The 22,189-nt window shown below is 39.8% G+C and overlaps 1 protein-coding gene across 2 annotated transcripts in view; it reads right to left on the bottom strand.

Annotated features, from left to right (window-relative positions):
- Window positions 1–22,189, bottom strand: part of GRM5 (glutamate metabotropic receptor 5) — a 563,943-nt gene that overhangs the window by 510,057 nt on the left and 31,697 nt on the right. Inside the window, exon 3 of one of the 2 annotated variants that reach the window (XM_032358929.1) lies at window positions 18,117–19,405. The gene's annotated coding sequence lies outside the window, so the exon portion shown is untranslated. Of the gene's footprint in view, window positions 1–15,957; window positions 16,170–18,116; window positions 19,406–22,189 lie in introns of those variants that run through there. The other variant, XM_032358930.1, reaches the window with a different exon arrangement.

The raw sequence follows: 22,189 nt of genomic DNA, 5'->3' as shown, positions 1-22,189 counted from the left end.
TACTAATGGTTTTCAAAACCCATCAGGTCTGCAAAGATTCTAGTCCCGACACCAAGTGAAGATGACCTGAATCACAGTTCTCGTCATTCCCCGCATCCCAACATTTCTACCACTGCCTTCTACTGTCTCCTATGGCAACAGAGAAAGGCTGCCTTGCATAGGGCCAAACATTAAAACAAAAAACCTTATAAAATAACCAGATGTTCCAGGATAACTAGATGTTTAACAATATTTCGGGCAAAAATCAGTTTGGAAAAATCAGTTTGGCAAAAATCAGTATGGAAGTTGCCATTGTAGACAAGGAGAAGGGAGCAAAGGCTGATAATAGTTTTCTCATTTGAGAAATTATTTGAATATTCTCAAGCTTTCCCTTCATTTGCTTAGACCGAAGACCTAGAGACCAATGCTTGTTCTCATGAACATGTGACTTCTACTGCTTATGAGCATATCTCATAACCATATCTCATCTCTCATAAGCATATGAGCATATCCATATATAAAGAAATGACAGTGTCTTATTAAATCCAGAACATTAGTGAGAAAATGCAATAACAAAACAGGACTCGTTTTTATTACATAAGACCATCAAAGTGATAAGTGAGACTAAAAGTGGCCTATCAAAATGGTGAAACTAAAACATTCTTGTGAATTTTGTATTAGAATTATTTTAGGCAAGCTCTGTATATATTGAGAAATACTCAATACACACACACACACCACTAAAATATTGTCTTTCAGTTATAAGCTAAATTAATTTTTTTACTCATTCAAAAAATATCTACTAACTATTGAGTGGGAGAGACTAATGTAACAAAGAAGTGCAATGATGCACACTGATCAGTGCCATAATTATCTTTCATTGAACACCCATCATATGCCAGGCACTTGTTCATTAACTCATTTAACAAATATTTATGGCATGTCTATGCTATGACTCTGTCCTGGAAATTAAGTATTCAAGAGAGAATAGGTGATATTTGCTTCTTACAGGGCTCACAGATCAGTACTCTAAAAGATGACTTTAGCTAGAGCCTGGGAAATGCAAAGAACAATTAAATGAAGAAGGCAGTCATGTGAACAAGTGTGGCCAGAGCATAAAGAATGGGAGCAATCGTGGTACAAGATGAGGTGCAAAAATAAGAAAGGGCCAGACCATGTAGGATCAGGTAGATGCTTAAAAGGAAGTTGGACGTTAAGTGCAACAGAAAACTACTGAGGAGTTATAAACAAATGACTGGCAGAATTCAGTCTTACAAAAGATTGTTCTAGCTGCTCATTGTTCTGGATAATGGGCAGAAGAAATCTGATTACATTATACACAAATGATCTAAGTAGGGATCTGATTATACACAAATAATCTATTATTTGTTATCTATTATCTGATTATACACAAATAATCTAATATAATCTATTATAGATTATAATAATCTATAATAGATTATACACAAATAATCTATAATAATCTATTATCTGATTATACACAAATAATCTAAGTAGGGAATTACAGTGGCTTGGCTACTATTGGGGACAGCAGATACAGAAAGAAATGGACATCATCAGACATATTTTGCAGGTAGAATCAACTGGACTTGTGACAGGGTGTGGGTTATAAGGTAGAGAAAAATTAGGGTCTACTCTTAAGTTTAGAGTCTAAAAATGAGTGTATTTTACCACTTAAAGATATGGGATAGACAGGTATAGCAGCAGGTGGAGGCAGAGAAAACCTGAATAACTTTCTCTTGAACATGTTAAATGTGAGATAACCTTATTTTACTTTATTGTTAAAGATTTTATTTATTTATTTGACACAAAGAGAGAGGGATCACAAGCAGGCACGTGGCAGGCAGAGAGGGGAGGGCGAAGCAGGCTCCCCGCTGAGCAGAGAGCCCGATGCAGGACTTGATCCTAGGACCCTGAGATCATGACCAGAGCCAAAGGCAGAGGTTTAACCCACTGAGCCACCCAGGTGCCCCACATGAGATAACTTTAAAGCACCTAGGTTCGGGTGCCAAACAGGAGGGTGGATCTATAAGGCTGGATCAAGATGTGTGTTTCCTGTTAGATATATAATCTGAAGGTCACCAATACATAAAACCTTTGCAGTGAATATAATCACCTGAACAGCAAGCATAAGTAAAGAAAAGGTGGGGCTGGGAAGTCAGTCCCACATACAGGCCAGATTGTGGAAAAGCCCATTAACAGAACAAAGGCAAGTCATAAAATAGGGAGAGAACATAAGAACACGCAATGGAAGAGGAGCCAGAAGAGAATGTCCTGGGCAATTTATATTTACAGACACACAAAGGGTTTTCATGTTGCAAATAATAAAATACATCCTGTTCTCCCAAAGATATAATTTTCTATATGCATTGACTACCTGTGTGTGGATGTGTCTGTGTGTGGCAATAATCCTTACAGCAACCTCGAGATGTAAGTATTATTTTATTATCTCCATTTTACAAATGATGGTAATGGGTTATGATAAGTTAAAAATTGCCCAGTGGCTCATAACATATAAAGGTGTCTAATCACTGTATTGTATGCCTGAAACTAATGCAACATTGTGTGTCAATTATACTTAAATAAATAAATAAATGAAGTAGCTGATCCCTTAGAAAGCGGCGGACCTAGAATTTATGTCTATGCTTAGTGATTACATCACATACACTTTTCTTTTCTTTTTTTTTCTTTTTTTAAATATTTTATTTATTTGACAGAGAGGAACACAGAGTGGGAACACAAGCAGAGGGAATGGGAGAAGGAGAAGCAAGCTTCCCATTGAGCAGGGAGCCCGATACAGAGCTCAAACCCAGTACCCTGGGATCATGACTTGAGCCGAAGGCAGACACTTAACAACTGAGCCACCCAGGAGGCCCCCCATCACATACACTTTTCATTATCCCTTGCTGCCTTACTGCTCCTTCCTTCAAGAAAGGTATTTCCCAAGGTCATAAAAAAATGAGAAGGGCCACCCAAACATAGTTTAAACACCCCAGGGATATAGAATCCTACAGGAGTTTCCTTTAAACCTAGAGGGTGAAGAACATTCCAGGAAAATAGATGATTCAGTGCTTAGAATGTAGAAATGTGTATGACTGTCCAGTACAAAAGTGTTTATATTGCTGTCAGCCCCCAGTAGATTATGGCCTGTTGGATTATAAAACAATGACTGTTTAAAAAAAAAAAAAAAAAGCAATGACCACTGCTGTGGATGCACACAATGGCTGTACTTTATCGACATCAGCTATGAAGTTCACATACCTGGAAAGTACATTCTGAAACATATTGTGACTTGGAAACTTGACAGAATCGTGCCACAACTTAGCTTATTATAAGGTTAAACAAGAGATCACATGTGCTCCCAAAATACAACAAATTAATGGAATATAAATTCCAGATAGACCAATCGGGTATACACTAGCTCTAGCACCATCACTCATTTGTCGAATATGTGTTTATCAAGTAACTACTATGTAACAAGCACTCTTCTAGGTCCTGAGGCTTCAGTTATGGACAAAGCAGACAGACACCCATGCCCTTCCAAAGCTTAGACTCTAAAGGCGGGGTTGTCAGACAATAAACAACATAAGGAGGTAAAATGTTGTATGTACACAGTAATAAGGGTTAAAAAGAAGACTAGAGCAAGAAGGAAGATAGAGTCAGAGCTGTCAGAAAATTTTAATAATGTAACCAAAGAAGTAGACACATTAAAAGTAAAATCTGGGGGCACCTGGGTGTCTCAGTTGGTTAAGCAACTACCTTTGGCTCCGGTCATGATCCTGGAGTCCCTGGGACCATGGGGCCAAATCCGGCTCCTTGCTCAGTGGGGAGACTGCTTCTCCCCCGACCCTTCCCCTCTCATGCTCTCTTTCTCTCTCTTTCAAATAAATAAATCTTTAAAAAATAAAAAATTAAAATCTGGGCAAAGACCTAAAAGAAGAGAATGAGTTGTGCAAATATCTAGCGAAAGAACATTCTAAGTAAGGCCAAAATCAAATGCAAAGCCCCTGGGGCAGACTTCTGCTTCATATGTTGAGGAACAACAAGGAACCAATATGACTCCAGTGCAGTAAAACTAAGGAGAGAGAAAGTCAGGTCGAGAGACAGTATGATCATGTGGATTCTTTCTGGACTTTAATAGGCTGGGCTTTAATATCATGTGAGAGTGATTTTCCAGAAGAGTTTTCAATAGCAGACAAACGCACAAAGACCAACATTTTGTAACAAGAATTAGGGCACAAAGGCAGAACTGAAGAGGCAGTCAGGAAATGACTGCAAGAATCCCAGTCGGAGAGAGGACAGTGGCTTGGATCAGGGAGACGTGGCCCTCTCCGTGGAGAGAACGAGTGGAAGGGAGAGCGGAGGAGTGTGCTGTCAGATGGGACTTGGGATGTGAAGGAAAGATAAGGTTCAACGAAGACACTCAGGTTTTCGGCATGAGCAAATGAAAGATGGTACCACGTTAACTGAGGTGGAGGAAGCCATGGAAGAGCAGATTTGGGTGGACTTAATAGAAACTAGTTTTGATGTGTCAATTTTAAGATATATGTTAGAAAAAATAGAAATGGAAGGAAAACTTCCAAACTCATTTTATGAGGCCAGCATCACCTTGATCCCAAAACCAGACAAGGATCCCACCAAAAAAGAGAGCTATAGACCGATATCCTTGATGAACACAGATGCGAAAATACTCAACAAAATACTAGCCAATAGGATTCAACAGTACATTAAAAAGATTATTCACCACGACCAAGTGGGATTTATTCCAGGGCTGCAAGGTTGGTTCAACATCCGCAAATCAGTCAATGTGATACAACACATCAATAAAAGAAAGAACAAGAACCATATGATACTCTCAATAGATGCTGAAAAAGGATTTGACAAAGTACAGCATCCCTTCCTGATCAAAACTCTTCAAAGTGTAGGGATAGAGGGCACATACCTCAATATCATCAAAGCCATCTATGAAAAACCCACCGCAAATATCATTCTCAATGGAGAAAAACTGAAAGCTTTTCCGCTAAGGTCAGGAACACGGCAGGGATGTCCATTATCACCACTGCTATTCAACATAGTACTAGAGGTCCTAGCCTCAGCAATCAGACAACAAAAGGAAATTAAAGGCATCCAAATCGGCAAAGAAGAAGTCAAATTATCACTCTTCGCAGATGATATGATACTATATGTGGAAAACCCAAAAGACTCCACTCCAAAACTGCTAGAACTTATACAGGAATTCAGTAAAGTGTCAGGATATAAAATCAACGCACAGAAATCAGTTGCATTTCTCTACACCAACAGCAAGACAGAAGAAAGAGAAATTAAGGAGTCAATCCCATTTACAATTGCACCCAAAACCATAAGATACCTAGGAATAAACCTAACCAAAGAGACACAGAATCTATACTCAGAAAACTATAAAGTACTCATGAAAAAAACTGAGGAAGACACAAAGAAATGGAAAAATGTTCCATGCTCCTGGATTGGAAGAATAAATATTGTGAAAATGTCTATGCTACCTAAAGCAATCTACACATTTAATGCAATTCCTATCAAAGTACCATCCATCTTTTTCAAAGAAATGGAACAAATAATCCTAAAATTTATATGGAACCAGAAAAGACCTCGAATAGCCAAAGGGATATTGAAAAAGAAAGCCAACGTTGGTGGCTTCACAATTCCGGACTTCAAGCTCTATTACAAAGCTGTCGTCATCAAGACAGCATGGTACTGGCACAAAAACAGACACATAGATCAATGGAACAGAATAGAGAGCCCAGAAATAGACCCTCAACTCTATGGTCAACTAATCTTCGACAAAGCAGGAAAGAATGTCCAATGGAAAAAAGACAGCCTCTTCAATAAATGGTGCTGGGAAAATTGGACAGCCACATGCAGAAAAATGAAATTGGACCATTTCCTTACACCACACACAAAAATAGACTCAAAATGGATGAAGGACCTCAATGTGAGAAAGGAATCCATCAAAATCCTTGAGGAGAACACAGGCAGCAACCTCTTTGACCTCTGCCGCAGCAACATCTTCCTAGGAACAACGCAAAAGGCAAGGGAAGCAAGGGCAAAAATGAACTATTGGGATTTCATCAAGATCAAAAGCTTTTGCACAGCAAAGGAAACAGTTAACAAAATCAAAAGACAACTGACAGAATGGGAGAAGATATTTGCAAATGACATATCAGATAAAGGACTAGTGTCCAGAATCTATAAAGAACTTAGCAAACTCAACACCCAAAGAACAAATAATCCAATCAAGAAATGGGCAGAGGACATGAACAGACATTTCTGCAAAGAAGACATCCAGATGGCCAACAGACACATGAAAAAGTGCTCCATATCACTCGGCATCAGGGAAATACAAATCAAAACCACAATGAGATATCACCTCACACCAGTCAGAATGGCTAAAATCAACAAGTCAGGAAATGACAGATGCTGGCGAGGATGCGGAGAAAGGGGAACCCTCCTACACTGTTGGTGGGAATGCAAGCTGGTGCAGCCACTCTGGAAAACAGCATGGAGGTTCCTCAAAATGTTGAAAATAGAACTGCCCTATGACCCAGCAATTGCACTATTGGGTATTTACCCTAAGGATACAAACGTAGTGATCCAAAGGGGCACATGCACCCGAATGTTTATAGCAGCAATGTCCACAATAGCCAAACTATGGAAAGAACCTAGATGTCTATCAACAGATGAATGGATCAAGAAGATGTGGTATATATACACAATGGAATACTATGCAGCCATCAAAAGAAATGAAATCCTGCCATTTGCGACAACATGGATGGAACTAGAGCGTATCATGCTTAGCGAAATAAGTCAAGCAGAGAAAGACAACTATCATATGATCTCCCTGATATGAGGAAGTGGTGATGCAACATGGGGGCTTAAGTGGGTAGGAGAAGAATAAATGAAACAAGATGGGATTGGGAGGGAGACAAACCATAAGTGACTTTTAATCTCACAAAACAAACTGAGGGTTGCTGGGGGGAGGGGGTTTGGGAGAAGGGGGTGGGATTATGGACATTGGGGAGGGTATGTGCTTTGGTGAGTGCTGTGAAGTGTGTAAACCTGTGATTCACAGACCTGTACCCCTGGGGATAGAGTATTATGCCTCCATCAGAAAGGATGAATACCCAACTTTTGTAGCAACATGGACGGGACTGGAAGAGATTATGCTGAGTGAAATAAGTCAAGCAGAGAGAGTCAATTATCATATGGTTTCACTTATTTGTGGAGCATAACAAATAGCATGGAGGACATGGGGACTTAGAGTGGAGAAGGGAGTTGGGGGAAATTGGAAGGGGAGGTGAACCATGAGAGACTATGGACTCTGAAAAACAATCTGAGGGTTTTGAAGGGACGGGGGGTGGGAGGTTGGGGTACCAGGTGGTGGGTATTATAGAGGGCATGGATTGCATGGAGCACGGGGTGTGGTGCAAAAATAATGAATACTGTTATGCTGGAAATAAAAAAAAAAAACAATGAAAAAAAAAAAAGAAATTCAAGAAGAGACATTTAATAAGCAGCTGGTCATAAGAGGCTAAGGTTCTCAGAGAGGTCTGTGTAGGAGATATAAATGGGGGAGGCATCACTATACAGATAAGCATTTTTTACAAACCATGAAACTAAAGGAAGTCACCTAGGACGTGCAGATAGAAAGGAGACTAGCTCTAAGACTGAGTCCCAGGGAACTCCAATGATTAAGCTCCCAGAGATAAGGAGAAACCAACAAAGGAGACTGGAAAAAATTTTGGTACTATTTAAAATATAAATATGATATCAATATAAAACACTGAGTGTGTATGTATGCACGAGGTCTGGAAACATACATAGTGGACTAAAAGGGTGTTCTCTGAGTGGTGGGAATACATGTAAATTTTCATTTTTTCTTTGCCTTTATCTGTTTTCCAAATTTCTACATTTGCTACGAAAAGATGTTATTTGTGATATTACTTGAAGTGTGGGACTGAGGGGCCTGACATTAAATTTCTGCCCCTGTGGCCCTTATCTCTCTTGAATCTGCCCTTCCTGGGGAGTCAACTAGTCAAGCAAATTTGTATCCCCTTCAGGTATACACTGCTTTACCCAATGGTCTTATTCATGCTGCTTCTGATCCCTTACCTGCTCTTGCCTGAGTAGCCTTTATGGCAGAGTTTTTAAAGAGCATGGGCTGGAATCAAGTGGACCTGGGTTTGAATCCTAATACTGCCATGTGTTGGCTATGTGCCCTTGGTCACTTAGCCTCTCTGAGCCTAAGTGGAATGACAATAGTATTACTCTAAGGAGTTTTAATGAGGACTGAATGAGATAATATTTTAAAATAGTCCTTTTATAAAATCATCCCAGATCCTTCACCTTGTCGTATTGCTCTATCCCCTGAATTCACGTCACATTTTTATTGATACTTTGTGTTTATTACTAAGCTAATATTATAGCTATTTCTACACGTTTCATCATCCAACAGACTTTGGGTCCCTTAAAGGTTAAATTGGTACTATATACAGCACCTGGTATAATCTTTGCACAAAATAAACATTCAATAAATTCTGCTAAATGAACAAATAAATACAGTGAATTGCTTCCACTGGGTTTTCTGGTCAACTATCTGATTGAGGTTCTAAGATACTATCCCTTGCCCAACCCTGGGAAATTGAAAAGTGGATAATAAAAATTCTTCCGTCCAATGGGTTCAGACAACAGAGGTCCTCAAAAAAAGAAGCAGGGACTGACAATCTAGCAGGTAGAAACCTTTAGTGTTCCTCATGGCTTTTCAACATATTAAGAAAAATATCTTTACAGAAGTGGAGAGAGCCCTGTAGATAATTCAATTCAATTGAGACTCACAAAGATTAAATGATTTTTGGCAGGTCTGAGAGAAGAACCCAGCAAAATCCCATCTCAAAACCCAGGTTTAATCACATTCTACAACTTGGTATCTGCTCTTCCATAATTTTCTAAGCATATAATTTTTTTATCATATTTTTAAATTCAAATAGTGTTAGTTTGAAATCTCTATCAATACATTTTATTCTACTCTCTATATTGTAAATATATTTCCATATCGGTTCATTTTGTTGATGGAGACAACAATAATAATTAAAATATAGAGAGAGAGTTCACCACATGTTAGGCACTATGTTTAGTGTTTCAAGTGAAAAATATCATTTGTCATAAAAAAAACTGTAAGATGAACAACTTTATGCATATTTTACAGATGGGAGATATGAGGCTCAGATAGATGGAATGGTTTGTTTAATATTCTAAACTAAGTGACTATCAGAGCCAAGGTTCACACTCAGAGCATCCATTTCTTTTTAACAGCTGCATAGCATTCAACTACATTATTACACCAAAAATTATTTAATTATCCACATATTAGTAGATATTTAGATTGTTTATAGATTTTTCTACTGTTATAAATAATATATTTTACTTACTTTTGAAAGTATTTCTATAAATGCATGATATGGCTGGCATGCACATTTTCACATATTATTATCACATTTATTATTTAGATTTTAAAAGGTAACATCAACTTCCTGTATAAGTTTATGGGTGAGGCCATTCCTCCTTAGGTATCTCACCATGAGGTATATTCATTTACTTAACAAGAGTCTTAGAGGGGAAAAAAAAAAAGGGATGGGAAATAGTAATACTGTATCATTTTTTCAATTTATAGAACCTTTTCCCATTATTAATCTCACTTCAACCTATGACAAAATTACTGCCAAGAATATCTGATTATCCCATTTTATATATCAGAAAATAGAATCTATTAGAGAGACTAAATAGAGAATAAATTATTTGCTTTAAGTTATAACTCTGATGTAGTAGAGGTTATAGATTGGTAGCAAAAAAAAAAATCAGGTTTTTGTTACAGATACAGAGGAAGAATTAATACAATGATTTTAAAAGGTTTCAAAATGTTATAGATCTACAACCTTATATATGGAGTGCTTTAATTCAATCAAAAACAGTAAATGATAGGAGTTTACATAAACAGTGTAACATATAGTAGATTGGTTTAGGGTCTTATTTTCAGAGCCACTAGTCTGCTTTATTCAATAATATATCTCTTGGCTCACAACATAATAAAATTAATCACTATCCCATTATAGAAGAGAGTAGACATATATTTGATATGCATAAAGTATTTTTGCCTCCAGTAACCATACAGTCTTCTATTGTATCCTAACTGAAGAAAAAATGTTAGTGGGTAGAATTTGCATAAATGGCAACTTACACTGTAACCAGATTCACAGCTCACATTGTCTTTTATACTTAACAATCTTCTCAAACACTGACCATCTTTCTGGCACAGATGTCTCTTATATAACTTAATCCCCACACAAGCAAATCACACAGTTCGGGACATCAACACTAAAATGATTCCTTCTGCCTGAGGAATAGTCTCATCCTAAAGAGACAGGGGTGTCAATATTGCATATGCCATGAATGCCTTTGATGTATTTTCCTAAAAACAAGTGCATCCCATAGATGAGCGAGATTCTGAGGTATGATACCGAGAGCTTTATAGTCTAGGAAAGCTCCATTGTTGGAGCTATCTCAAGCACACATTTGTGACCTTGTAAACAAGGAAGCCCAGAACCCTCTCTGTTTAGCTCAGATCCAAAAAACATGCCATATTTTCAATGAAACTCCCTTAAACCAAAAAGGGGCCATAAAATATCATTGTACAAAAGTGAAATCCGTTATTTTCTGCATTAATTAAAAGGTGCTAGCACTAGAATAAAGCTCACTAAATCATTGTAAATCATTAAACAACTGGTTTAGTAGTCCATGAAGACCTGAAACAGCCTTCTACAGCAAAGCAATAAAAATGATGTAATCTACTGTTAACTAGTTTCAATTTAATTATCAAGCAGGGATTCCAGGCGTCTTCCCATTTTGCAGCCTTCAGCTGCTTTCTTGTTATTTATGGCATACCTCGAAAGACTGTAAAGCATTATTGTGCCTATTATATTACCTATCATCAGGTGCTTGAAAATGTGCTTTTGCATTTCTAACTTGATCTCTAGTTACTTATCAATGGCTAATATTTATTGAGTGACTACTTTGTGCTAAATAATGTACAAGCATTATTTAACATCAGTCTCAAAATGACCCATGAGGTAGGTGTGATTACTACCTACATTAAATATCTCTAGAAATTGAGATTTTGAGGTGAAGAATCTTGCCAGGAGTCCTATACCTATAATAAATGGCAAAGTCAGGACATGAACCCAACTCCCTCTGGCTCCAAAGCCCATACTCAACATAATCGGATGATAATATCTCCCAAAAGACCAAATGGGTTGGCTGGTTAAACCTTATGCATTGACTCCAAAACATTCTGGAGACTCTCTCTCCTTTCCATTACAAGTTTATGTAATGCCAGCCAACCACATATAGATGCCATAAAGCCAACTAAATAAATAGAGGTAACTCTATTTCCTGCAATCATTTAGATTATAGTTCCCCAACCTTAGCGACATACTGTGGAGGTTTACTGTCCTGTGCCTTGTAGAGGTCTCTAGATGCCAATAGCAAACACACCTCCTCTAGTTGTAACAAATGAAAATGTCCCCAGACACTGTCAAATGTCCCCTGTAAGTCAAAGTCATCTCCAGCTGAAAACTTCTGATCTATATCCTGGCAACATCTACATAAGCATCAGAAAAGAATATAATTAAGAACTAATTATCTGGCTTTGTCAGTCCCAGAAAACTTTTTCCTGAAGCATCCTAATAATTTAAGAACAGTAGTTTGGAATAGGTTTGTCTTATGCCTTCTTTAGTTTATAACTTTTTTCTGGCTACACTGTATTGTTTTAAAGCTTACAATTGCAATTTGAGAAATACAGATTAAATCCTGAGAATGAAGGATTATATTGCCTTACATCAAATAAGCATGGTAGCGTGGTTCTGAGTGGTCATAAGTCATTTATTATATAAATGAATGAGAAGAGTATCCTGTGATATACTTGATCATTCCAAAGGCCATTTTTAATATGAAATATCAAGTTCATTTTACATAGTAATTGTACATTAGTTTTTCAAAATCCAATTTTTATTTTTAAAAAGGTAATTATTATGTTATTTACCTTTATTCTCAGTCTTTAAAGAGTTCTACCTTATTGTGTATTAAGGCAAATTAGTTTTTAAGAAATATTTTTCAATTATTCCTTTGTAAAGTATTATGAATGTAAATAGGCTACATTATTATTATTATTACTATTACAGTGCCCACTAGTACCATTATGATTATGATCTTTTAATTTTCCTCATAACATTTATGTTTTAGAGCATTAAGCTTATGAACAATGACCTATAGCCAGAGTTACTGTGGAAAACGATCATTAGGGAATTATTCATAGGTCTGATATTTTTATAAGACCAACAGAATAGTATCTACATAAAACACATTTTTCACATCTAAGTCTTTCCTTTAAATTTCCCAACTAGTCTGACTAAAATAAGAGAAGATATTTGAAACAGCAATTATGTACCAACCACAGGGTTGCTGAGAAGATTAAATTCAGAAACTAGGGAAAGCTAGGAAACATTTGATATTCAAAGGCCTAGATGAGATTAACAGTCACAACTATGATTTCTACACCCTTAATTGTGGTCTAGAACTTTGCTTATATTTGTACAGTTAATTCATCATAATTATTCAATGCACCTTATAGTGTTACAACCTGTTCCTCATTTTTTTTTAAAGCAAAGTCCATGCCCAGCATGGAGCCCAATGTGGGGCTTGAGCTTAAGACCCTGATATCAAGAAATGAGCTATCTTCAAGAGTCTGACATTTAACCGACAGAGCCACCCAAGCGCCCACTCACCCCCCGCTCCCCATTTGAAAAATAAAGAAAACAGAGGCAGAGCAATATTAAGTAACTCACCCTTGGTTACACAGCTAGTAATCCCATACAAAGATGGGATTCAAACTCAGGCAAATCTTGTGTGAGCGTCTGCCTTTCCAACCATACCACAACTCACTGGAAACCACGAGAAAACAATTCCATAATGTTATGTGATGAAAGAGGGTAAGCTTGATTTCCAAACCAATCAGATGTATGTATTTACTCATTTTTCCCATTTCCTTGTCATATGACAATGGAAGAAAAACAACAACTTGGTTTTAACAACAGAGAATTAAGAACAAATATTGTCTTGCATAATTGTTATGAGGATTAAATAACACCAGTGCATGCCATGGCACCCAACATGCTCAAGGAAGGGTAGTTGCTGAAGCAGGGATGAGCCTGAATCAAGGCTTTTGTTTGGTTACCCTTCTGACTAAAGTTGGATATATAATTCAAACAAAACTAGAACTGGTAAAATCTAGACTTTTTTCTTCCTCTGTGAACTTAAAGGAAATGAAAGCAGGCTCATGGCATAACGCTTTTTACAACTACGTTTTAACTGACTGAGATGAAGAAATACCAAGAAGATATTGCCTTTTACAAATAGCCAAAAATTCAAAATCAAAATTCAAATTTTATTTTTCACATCATGAACTAAAAAAGATTTCTTTTGATGCTCTTATCTTGTGTCCTCCTAAGCTCCACTCATTAATGAAAATAATGACTAAATGATGCTCCAGGACTAGCATTAATATTCCTCTGAATTTTAAAAATAACAATATTTCTAAACTGTAAAATGTTCCTGCTTTGTATTACTACACCTTCAGCATATCCAAACTCCAAACAAACCAATTAACTTTAGCATATCCCAATAGATATCAAAAGATAGTCTTCAATATTTTATAAAGTTAGTTTATACTCTATTAAAATAACAGAGCAAAGAGGATAAAGGAAGAATAGTTGAATGCATGTCTTTCTTCATCCCATAAGGACAGAAAGCCTGGGAGAGAATGGTATACAAATAAGTACAATATTTTTCATGATTACTGTCATTTCATATTTTCCATCTGTAATTTCACCTATACTTTATTGACATTTAATTTAGTTTTTTAATCTAAAATGCTCTTAAAATTCCATAAAAGAAAATGTAAGACTCCTATAAATTCTTTAATGTGTTTTGAACAAAAATGAGAACATTAGAAGTATTAAAATCCTTTAGTCACAAACGTGATATTTGTTTTGTGCTGGTTGGACAAAGTTTTCACGCTGGTGTTTGTCACCAGATCCATCACATGGACTCTTAAGTGATGGAAGAGGCCTGTGTCTCCCTACGGAAGTACATATTTGGATTGTTCAAACATCACACCCTCTCCCAAATAATCTCAATAAGTCCTTTAAAAAATCAATATTGCAGTTTGGTTTCTCTTTGGGTACAGCCCACAGCCAAAATACTGCCTTGTGACCGCAGAGATCTAGGGGGTGCAATGAAAATATCCAAATGATACATTGTGTCAAGCAGAGTGTAAATGACTAGGGGAAATCTTTTCTCTTACAAGAAGCAGTTAGGTGGAAAGTATTCTACCCACATTCTTCTCCTAAGAAACCCTGAAGGATCTGTCCGACGTGCTGAAACAGTCCCCCCTGGAGAAGCCTTTGTAGGATGTGCATTAACCTGATGAGTTTAGGAAGCAGTATTTTCAAGTCCCAAACTAAACATCCTTTTAAACAGAAACTGAAATCTATAGAGGACAGAAATAGTCACAGTTGATTCTTAAATGTGAAAATCATAGATACACGAGAGAAATTACAGGAGAAAATTCCTTGTGCTCTGTGGTGGTAATGAGGGGCACAAAGCACATCTAACAAGAGATAGCATACCTAAACACATCAAAACTCAAAAGAGTATCTAGAATGTTGTATAACTAAGAGGATTCTACAGAAAACCTTGGCTTAGCCCCACTGGGAGAAGAGGCTGAACGTAGTAAAAGGCAATGTTAACTTGGCTGTCTCGAATGGCCAGAAGCCAACATTAAGAATACAGATTAGCTCTGGCTGAGTCTCAAGGGACTTAGAACAATAAAACAATATGTAGAGAAAGACGCAAAAGGTGGGAGGGAGATTCTGCCTTCCCACCGGCCTGTGTCAATTTCTTAGCGGGAAGTAAAGTGTTGGAGAATCTATCTGCCTGGTTACTCAAGCTTACAATTCAGCTGAGGCAGCACCAGGATTGTGCCTAAATAAGCACAAGTGCTTGTTAACCTCTCCTCAATTTCCCTGCCCTACAGCACCTGCTCCGGAGGGAAATGAGGGCGATTGGAAATTGCAGCACCAGTTTCAAGAGCCTTCCAGGCAGACTCATTTCCCTTCATGAGGTCCAAAGTCTGGGTTAGGCTCCGGTCACTGGTTAGCTCACGGGCCTGACTGGGGTTCTTTCCCCAAGTCACTGTATCCTGGGTTCCTTCCTCGGCATGCTGCTCATGCTGCCACTCCCGGGTCACTGGTAGGCTGTGTTTCCAAGGGGAAAGATGCAACCACAGGAGAGGAAAGAGCGAGAGGGCGCAGACTGGGGTTCAGAAAGAAGCACGCTAGCCTGAGTAAGAGCTGTGATTTCAGCACCACCCGCTGTCCCCCCTCCTCCTGCAGCAGGCGCTAACGGTCGCGGCATCTTACGGATCTACTGGGAAGCGATTCTCCTTCCTTCCCTCTCCACCTCTGCTGCTCCCAATTCCGAGCCCTCGGGTGGTTTGGGGCAGCATAATCTGCATTCTAAACATGCGCACCTGGCCTTAGGGAGCGGGAACTCGGATCCGAAGGCATGCAGGATCCGTTTCTCAATCCTTGCAGCCATTCCCTCCTTTATACCCCATTGCTCTTGCCTTTTCTCCCAACAGGTTTAACTAAGGCCATCAGCAAACAGAGCAGACTTTAAGCTCAAGGTCTGACCAACCTGCTCCACGCTCTTCCCACTCCCAAACCAAACTGTGAGGTACCCAGCAAGCTGATAGCTCCTACATCCTTCCCGAGCGCAGGGACACTTGGGCACACAGACCCTTAGCAAGCTTACCCCCCTGTTGGCCGCGCAGCGGGCAGTGAGACGCAGTCTAGCTAGCCCCCCATAAAGTTGGGCTGTGCTGATCAGCGGGGCAGAGTCAGCCTCTCCATTCCCAGGCTCCCCACTAAGAAGATCTTAAGCTCATCTCCTGAGCTCAGTGCGCACAGAACAGCAGAGCTGAGGGCGGCGTGTGCAGCAATCTCCCTGCTACTGAGAAAGGGGAGGGTGGGGGGGAAGGGGAGTTCGCGGAGGAGGGAGGGGTGGTAGTTTGTATTTATAGAGAACAGAGTTCTCAGCGCAACTTTTTGGTGCCACCAAGTGGCACAGTGAGTTCCTTTAGGAACACAGACTTTGGGTCGAATCTGGATGGGGGAACCAGCTCCGAATCCAGATGCTCACATGATAAGAGGAATCAGGGGCACCCATAAGACTTGAGTTTTCCCATGTGCACCTTCATATCTCAGCACCTGGGATACAGATCCCTGAGTTCTAGGAATAAGCTTGCATTAAAGGGAAAGAAGTACCTGTGCCCTCCTTGGACAAGTGGCAGAGGTGTCAAAGACAATGGGCAGATGCCACTTGCTTCCTAGGAGTCTAGGAACCCTTGTCTCAGGAACAAAATCCATTCTCTCCCTCCTAACCTCTGTGCGCAGATTACAGCGTTCTCAGATTGCACTCTAAAACCTTCCTGCCATCTGGAATGCCCAACCTTTCAAGTAAGATGCCATTCATTTTCCTTGTTTAGAATCAATTCCAGATTATTTCCCAAACCCTCAGATTCAAAGAACTTCACAGCTTGCCACCAAAGCTCCTTCTTTATTTGTTACCTTAAAAAAGCAAGTGACTTTAGGCTCTGTGGATCTGAATCTCTCCAAACAGCACTCAAAACTCTAGGTTCCCTTGGTTATAGTCTAAGTGTCTGCTTGTCCTTCTCAACCATTTCCACAGACCTCTCAGCATGCATTACACCAACAGCACAGCCAGGAGCTTGCAAATGTCTTTGGTACTTTTAGGGAGAATGCCCTGAAGATTCATTGATCTGGATTTCTGGGTGCTCTTCCTTCCTTGTATGCAGATCTAAAAACCCATAGGATCACAGAAAGACATTACTCCACAGAACTTCTGTGCCCTCAAACACAGAAGAATCTCTATGATTTGCAGAAATGAAAGAAATGGAGAAACTGAGTACACAAAGGTTAAGGGACTTTTTCAAGGTCACACATTTTCCTAGAGACCAAATCCAGAACTACCCAGGGTGGGACTAAATGAACACACGGATACCAAGCCTGACTTCCAGGCTTCCTCTCCTTCTCCTCCCCCATCCCCATTCATTCATACTCAACTCCCTTTCCTCCCCAACCCCCACCCGTTCCTCTTTCTGACCCCATCCTTTTCCAAAGTTCCATAAAGAAACCTAGTATAAGGTTTTTTCCTTATCCCCCACTGGGAGTACTTGAACCTGAGCTTATAGGTCCAGAGCGATAGGTATACCCCCTTAAAAATGGCCCCCTGATCTAGAAAACCTCTTCCTCCGTAGTGCAGTCATGCAAGTGTCATTTTAGAAATGGAACATTGGCATTCACACCCCGCCAGGTCTCTCTTCTGCTGCTTCTTTTCAGGGAAAAGCATTAACGAATGCTCTTCCTAGCCCCCAAACACCTAATGGTCTCAAAGACCGATAAGCTCCCTTCTCCCTACAAGGCACCCTTTTGTGCACATGTATCGGTATGCGAGAAAGAGAGAGAGACCGAAATCCAAACGCCTCCTTTGGCTCAGATCTCTATTTTCTCCTCTGCTTTTTTTTTAGTTCGTTTTCTATGGAAACGAGCCCACTTAAGTCCCTCACTTATGCAAATAAAATCAAAATGATCTTCATAAACCTCTCGTTGGAGCGACGCCGCGGTAGCCTGGGCTCCTGACTAGAAATTCGTGTCTGATTCACACAGCACACGTCCTTGCAGGGTGACTTTTCTAAACTTGCAGGACGTCTCAGCGTCCCTGGCTCCACCATTCTCCACCTGCCCACCACCTGCCCTCCTGGGTGCCTTTGCCCGCGCTCCCGCCCCTCGCCTGAACGCTGCCCGTCCCCGTGCTGGGGGAGGGGCTCCGGCGCTATCCTACTGCCGTGGTGGACTCTCAAGCCGAAAGAATGAAAACCGCGCTGTGCTTACCTGGCGCGCGCCCTGAGCCTGGCGCCCCCAGCCAGCCGCTCCTCGCGGGCTTCCTGCGCTCGCGTGCCGGCCTGGGCTGCAGCTGGAGCGCGAGTGACAGCGACGGAGGCAGCGGCGACAGGAGGCAGAGCGGCTCCGGGGCCCGCGGCGGTGGCGCTCTCGCGCGCGCCAGCGCCGGGAGCACGTGCCGCGCTCGGGCAGACGCAGCTGGAAGCGCAGCGCAGGGCCGCTTCCTACTCCTGCAGCGCGCGGCGCGGCGCGGCGCGGCAGGGTGGGGGTGTGGGCGGTGGACCGAGCAGGGCACAGACTCTGTGGGTAATCTGGAGCGTGGAGCTTCGTGGTCTCGGGGTGCAGGCGAAAGTAGCCTCGGGCTCCCTCTGCAGCGCTTCAGCTTCCTTCTGGGAGCTGCGGAAGGAGAAGAGCTGTGCGTGGAGGCGTGGGTGGTGTGTCACTCAGAGAGAAGCTGGGGGAGCAGGTAGATAATAAGCTTCACCCTGACGATGGCACTTAAACCCCTGACAATGATTAGGAGAAGGGGCGTCACTGCTGGAGGGTACAGGGAACCAGGAAGTCAGGGAACCCCAAGATGATTCAGAGGTGTGAGTGCTGAGAAAGAACCGTCTCTTTAACGGCATTACTTATTAATAATGCCATTTCGCATTTGTCTGCACTTCTTACAAACGATTCTTTATATATACATTAAAATTTCTCTCTCCGTAGTAGTTAAATATGTTTTACTTACTCAAATGACTTTCCTTTCCCTCCCCCACCACCCCCATAACTACCAAGACTGTAAAAAATGCTGAAGTTATCTTTACATTCCAAAAACAGACTTCATTTCCGCCCTTGAAAAAAGAGATTGGTATAAATTAATTGCATGGCTTAATTTAAAGAGAAGAAAGACATTGCAGCAATAGGATTATTACTATTCCCATTATACTTCCCTAGCTGAATTTTAGGAGCCAGGTGCTTGCAGCAGTTGAGTGAAAGACTGAAAGCTGAGGACACTCAGGTTGAAGCGGATGGTCCTGATGAATACATTACTAATGTAGATTTCCCAGGAGACCCTTGAAAACAAAACAAGTTGTTCTTTGATTGCCTCGGATTCAACCAGAAAAAGATACCATATCTACCACACCTTGTTGATCTTCACAATGGCATCTTTCTTCTCCCCATTTTCTTGTGCACCCTGATGGTGGCATTGTTAATTTCTCAGATTCTTTGATTGTAATCCAGGAAGCAAGCTTTAGTACTTTGTAGACAGGCCAGCAAAGGTGCAGTTGACCTTCCTGAATGAAAAAGATGAGAAACATGGTATGGATGAGAGAGTACAAAAATAGTGAGAGTACCCAGGAAAATAAAGGGGAACTAATGGCTAGCTGATTCTGGAGATGTGATTAAGTTTGGTTTACAAAATGATTTCTTAGCCCACTTGTCTGGGGGCATTGATGATAAGGAGGTCACAAATTTGATCCTGGCCTGGACTACTCAGCTTTGAGTGAGCATAGGACACACTAAGTTTCCCATCCTTCCTCCTCAGCTCGAACTAGCTCAAAGCACATCAGTGAGTGAGCTAAACCTAAGTAAGAAGAGGTTCTCATGGTGGCTACTTAGTTACTTAAACTCTTCAATTTCCTATGCATATTTCCTGCCCTGCTATCTGCCATGGTTGTGGAGAGGATGGGATGAGATAACACATGTCATAGCATGTCAGAAATGATAAAGCACTCCATAAATAGAATACATAGTTTACCAAGACAGATCCACTTCTGAAAGTTAAAATGCAAAGGACATTCCCCATGTTGAACAATAGTGATATTTTCAGCAGAGAAGGAAAACACAATTATATAATCTTGAATTGCTCAATGACATTTTACAGTATAGCTTTACCTCACAAAGGTAATGTGCTGAATTAGGTAAAATTAAAATAAAAAGGAGCAAAGAAACAATGTTTTAAGTCCCCAAAATAAGTTTTCATTGTAAAATATTCAAAAGTATCTCTTTTGCCTTAGGATGTGCTATTAATAATCAAAATATAAATCTTACGTAGAATAGTGTAAAGGAATGAAAAAGTTATTTATAACCGATTAAATTTAAAACTTGGAATTTTCTTTGATTCCTTCCTTTCTCTCACAGATGATAATTGGTCAGAAACTGGCTCTACCTTTGAAATGTATCCAAGAATGCTACCACTTCTAACCACCTTCACAGATACTGGCTGAATCAAACTATCATCATCTTTTTACCTAATTACAGCAATAGCTTCCAAACAGGTCTTTCAGCTCCTTCATTTTTCTCTATAGGCTATCTTCAACACAGCAGCCAGAGTGGGTTTTTTGTTTTAGTTTGGTTTTGTTTTCTAAGGAAGTTAGCTTAAATCAAAACCCTCCAGTAACTTTCCATTTTACTCAGAGTCACACACAAGTCTTCACTATGACTCCACATAATCTGTCCCCACTCCATTACCTTTCTGACCTCATTTCCTAGTACTCTTCCCTTGTCTTTGCTCCTTCTGCTCCATCCACCAGGACTCCCTTGCTATTTCTTAAACATGCCTGACATGCTCAATCTAATGGTCTTTGCATTAGCTGTTTCTTCTGCTTGGAAAGCTTTGTTCACATGTTATCTTTGGGCTAAATTCTCTCCTTAAATCTTTGCTAAAATCTTATGCCCAACAAGTGTTTCCCAGACTACCCTATTTAATAGTAAGAACTATTCTCCCTCAGGATCTTGGTGTTTCTGATCCGCTTTACCTAATTCTGTTTTCTCCCATAGCTCTTAATACAGTCCCGTATACTATATCCTTTTCTCATTTGTTATGATTATTGTTTATTGTCAGTCTATTCTCCTCCCTCCCATTAAAATGTGAACTCAAGAAAAGGAATCTTTGTTTTATTGATATATTCTAAACACTGAGAAGAAAATTCTAGCACATAGAAACAACTCACTATGTTTGAGTGTTTAAATGAATCTGTAAATAGAGGTATACATCCTTCACTTCCTAGTTGGCATCACTGACAGTAAGTCATGTGACTATTTGCAGGAGGTCTGCGAGACTACTGAGGCACAGCCCTTGTGCCCAACCTGGGCACACTACCCCACCTCTTACCCTCTTCTCTCTTTGCATTTGTGCTTCTTAAACTTAGCCAGTTCATGTTCTAGGCTCCAAAAGGATTATTGTAATCCTAATGTTTCACAACTATCTGGTTATCTCAATCCATCAACTAACAGATCATAAGTAGCCTTTTAAAGTAATAGTCTAAAGTAATAGTCATTCCTTTAATGGTAACTCATCAAGCATGTATTTTTTTCTTTTTTTGCCTGTTTCTATAAAAAGAACTGCAGTAGAATGTTGAACAAAATATGAAAACCCAAAGTTATTAAGTATATGTGTATGAGCATATTGATTTGTTCATACTATTTATTGTATATTTATTAAACTACCATGCACCAGGCATGGCTATGTGTTGGGGATACAATGGTAGATGAACTAGAATTGGTCTTTGTCCTTATGGAGCTTAAAGTCAAGTAAGGTTTTGGGTCGCACGAAGTAATATATCTTGCAGCTTGTGGGATGGGCAATGAAGAACTGAACAAGGTAAGTTATAAAGTGTGGCATGAAGAAGAGACTGGATATCTTTCCATAGGACGTTAAAAAAAATAAAACATAAGGAAAATTCTCTCTGGGATAGTAATATTAGGTATAGATCCAAAAAAGTCAACTATGCAAAGGATGTTGTATGTGTGTTTGCATTTATATGGGTTGGAGGTGGGGAGAAATGGTTGATAGTGAGAGTAAAGAAAGGAAGGGGTTTACAGTCATAAGGAACAACAGCTGGAACTTCTGAGGCAGGAGAACACTCGCCATGTTTTAGAAACTGAAAAGACTGGTGTCATTGAACTAGAGCTTGGAAAACCTTCACTGTATCTCAATATGCTCAACTGCAAAATGAATGTTGATCTTATTTTATCAGATCTTATTTAATAAATTTTAACTGGCTATATTTTAATTTTTTAAAAAAATATTTTATTTATTTATTTAACAGAGATCACAAGTAGGCAGAGAGGCAGGC

Source organism: Mustela erminea, chromosome 9 (genome assembly GCF_009829155.1).
Source record: "Mustela erminea isolate mMusErm1 chromosome 9, mMusErm1.Pri, whole genome shotgun sequence".
NCBI lineage: Eukaryota > Metazoa > Chordata > Mammalia > Carnivora > Mustelidae > Mustela > Mustela erminea.
Note: the sequence above shows the minus strand (reverse complement) of the source record. Positions and strands in the feature narration are given on the sequence as shown.